Source organism: Lolium perenne, chromosome 2 (genome assembly GCF_019359855.2).
Source record: "Lolium perenne isolate Kyuss_39 chromosome 2, Kyuss_2.0, whole genome shotgun sequence".
NCBI classification, from domain to species: Eukaryota; Viridiplantae; Streptophyta; class Magnoliopsida; order Poales; family Poaceae; genus Lolium; species Lolium perenne.
In genome coordinates, this window is record NC_067245.2 from 251,346,644 (window position 1) to 251,349,935 (window position 3,292).

Genomic DNA, 3,292 nt, shown 5'->3' on the forward strand with positions numbered 1-3,292 from the left:
GGATTCCAACCTGCGCGAAGTATCTGCCTTGTTCTGCTGCTGCATTGCTGAAGCGACAAGTGTGCGGAGATAGTTGATGTCAACTTCTTCGTCCTTCTTCTTCAGCAATTCCGCAGCTTTCTGCATGTTGTCCTTTGGAGTTTCCAGCGGCTGGTGATCTGCGGGCGTGTTGAAGGGTATTCTGCGAGGCGGAATTGCTTCTCTAACAATTCGATCGGCCTCCGCCTGCGCATAGGTCATCTTTACCTCCCACTCAGCCCTCATGCTCTTGACCTGCTCGAGTGTGGCAGCAATCTCGCGGTCCTGTCTCTCGAAGTTTTCCGTCCAGGCTGCATGATCTGCCCTTCCTATCCTTAACGCAGCTTCGGTATCGGCGAGCCTCTTGGCTGTGGCCAGCATTTCCTTTCTGGCGGTCTCTAGGGCCTCCAGATCTGCGGCGTCGCCCGGGGTTAAAGGTGTGTTAAGAACTGCTCGCGCGGCCACCTCCTCTGCTGACAAGATTTCCTCCGAGGGAGAATCCCTTTGGGGTCGCACTCGAGACATTGGAGATCCTTGATGGGATGGTTGGGGGTCAGATTGGCTGACTTGGTCTCCGGATCCAGTTTGTCCCAGCGCTGTTACCGTTGCGAGAACCTGCTTGGGCTGGGCGGAGTCGACTTCAGGCTGATCGCCGTATCCGTACTCCCTTATCTTGCGAACGAAGTCATCAGATTCCGTGGACGGGGTGTCGCCGGAAATTGGGCTCAGATTGCCCAAAATCGACTCTTCAACCGGAGCTTCGCTTTCTCCGACAAGCTGAGCCTGATCCGGATCTGCGCCGCTTTCCGGTGCCTCTACCTGCTCAGGACCAGCTCCTTCTTCTTGAGGGGCGGTTCCGGCGGTATGGGCCAAGAAGTGTACAAAGTGGCACCTCTGCTTTTCTAACACCTGGGAAACCCAGGCGGATCTGCATTGGTCTTCCACCTTTGTTTCCTGCTCGGGGGCGGATTGGGTGGGCTTTGAAATTTCCAGATCCGAGGCGGAATCTTCCTTGGGAAGCTCCTGCATCTCAGATCGGATCTTCGCGACAGCGTCCAGCTCTGCGGCGGTCGCGTCTGCGTTACTTACCAGTGGGTTTCCGTCGGAATCTACGGTTTCCCCGATGAAGATGTGAATGCCGCCAATTGGGACGATGGAGAGCTTGACGGGGTTTGTCCTAGCCGGAATCCAGCACTCATCCGGAGGGACGATCGGCAGATTTCCGGCGTAAAGGACGCGCCCCACAGCGATGGTGTCGTCGTAGCTTCCCATGGCGGAACCCTCCCGGTTCCGGCCTCCAGACGCCACAGGCCCCACGGTGGGCGCCAACTGTCGTTGCCTAATCGACGGTACCTCGGAGGAGGGATCCTCACGAGGGGGAGAAGAAGTAGGGGCCATAGGGCGGAGTGCACACGGGACGGTGGTACGCGAGTTACCCAGCTTCGGAACACCTGCACGATGACAGGGCCTACTGCTGCTTGTCTGGAATTATCTGGGCGCTTTCGCGTTGTTACAATGAGTTGTGGTTGTGCCTCTAGGGCTCCCGGGATCCGGCTTATAAAGGCACACGGATCTAGGGTTTTACATGGAGAGTCCTAGCCGGATTACAGATAGCCTAGCTACGGTACAATATCTTGCCGTGCACGTCACGGATCCGCCTTCCATACACGTCGTACTGGATCCGGGTTCCTCATGGGCCTCCCTGGATCCGGGTCACTCCTAGGTCGGTACGGATCCGGCTTACTGATCCTGGGCTGGACTTCTTCCTGCATGATCAACAGCAACTGGGCCGCCCGATGGGCCACATGCCTCATCACCGTCTGTGGGCCACCCGGGCTTGCCGGATCTAGGCACTGTCGATGGTACACCCATGAAGTATACCCACAACACCCCGGGACTTGTTGGAGCTTTATCGAGGGATCACCGATGATGATTGTCGCACCATTCAGCGTGGCAAGATAAGGAACATTCAACTCCCCGCCATTAAGTATTTTGCATATTACATTGCTACTAGCATTCTTGGTAGGGAGAACACTAGCAATATTTCTAGTTACCATCTTGCTTTCTTGAATATTGCACTTACCGGTGGACATCTTATCATCTTGGTTCTCTTATTGCTCGCCGCCTGACTAACAGGGGGCCTATTTTTGGAGGAACTATTGCACTGCGTGTTTTAACTTATTTAAGGCTTCCTATTGATCCTAATGATGTGCCATTGGCTCCTAGGAGACTCGATATTGCTGCTATGAAGAGTCATCATTTTGTTACCACTGATTCTACTTTAGATAATATGGTCTATAGAATGTTGTTTTCTGACGGGGATGAGAAGGAAATCCCTCTCCCCCAACCAGGTTTGTTCAGTATTGACAGGCAATCATGGTCGTGCACTAAGGAGGAGGTGGATGAACATATGAAGATACAAGACTTCCACCAGCAGCATGACTCCGAGGACGCCGAGGCCTCCCACGACTACACCGTCACGTATCCGGGTGCTTCTTCTAGCACATACCCGGAATACGATCCATCTTCGTCATACTACGGAGATATTACCTCATGGGATCGATGGGATTGAACTCCACTTAGGCCAAAAGCCTAAGCTTGGGGGGAGGTATACCGGCATCACTCATTATTTGCATATTATGGTTGCTGGATACGTGTACATACTTGTTTTGTTAGTTTGAGTGGTTTTCTAATGAGAGGAAGATGATATTTGGGGAAGTGCTGTCTGAAAACAGATTCTGGACTGTTACTAGAAAAATTCGTACGCACAGCCAGAGCGTTATTTTGAGCTGCCAATTTTTGTGCAGGTTCCCCAGGTTGTTATCTAACTTTCATTAGTTGAACACTTTTCGAGCTGAGCAACGTAAGATTTTTGTAAAAATCGATTTCTGTACTGCTGTCAGGTTTTGGCAGATTTCTGTCATCCTGTTGTTATGTGTTTCTTTTAGTTTGCTATTTCTTGTTTTCGCTTTGTTTCTTTCCCAAAACACAAAAAGACCAAAAATATTTCTGTTGTTTCTCTTCACCATTTGTTTGCTTTGGTTTCTTGCATTTGTTTCACTTTATTTGCTATTGCTAGTTTGCTATAAGAAAACCCAAAAAGATTTTGCTTTGTTTGTTTGTTTCCTTTTGTTCTTGTTTCTAATTCGAAAACACCAAAAATATTTGCTGTTCTTCTTTGGTTTGTAAAGTTCTTTATGAGTTCAATGGTCTTCAGTGGCTGGAGCGTGGTTTTCATTTCATATTATCCAAGCTGCACAAGTGAAAAGGCAAT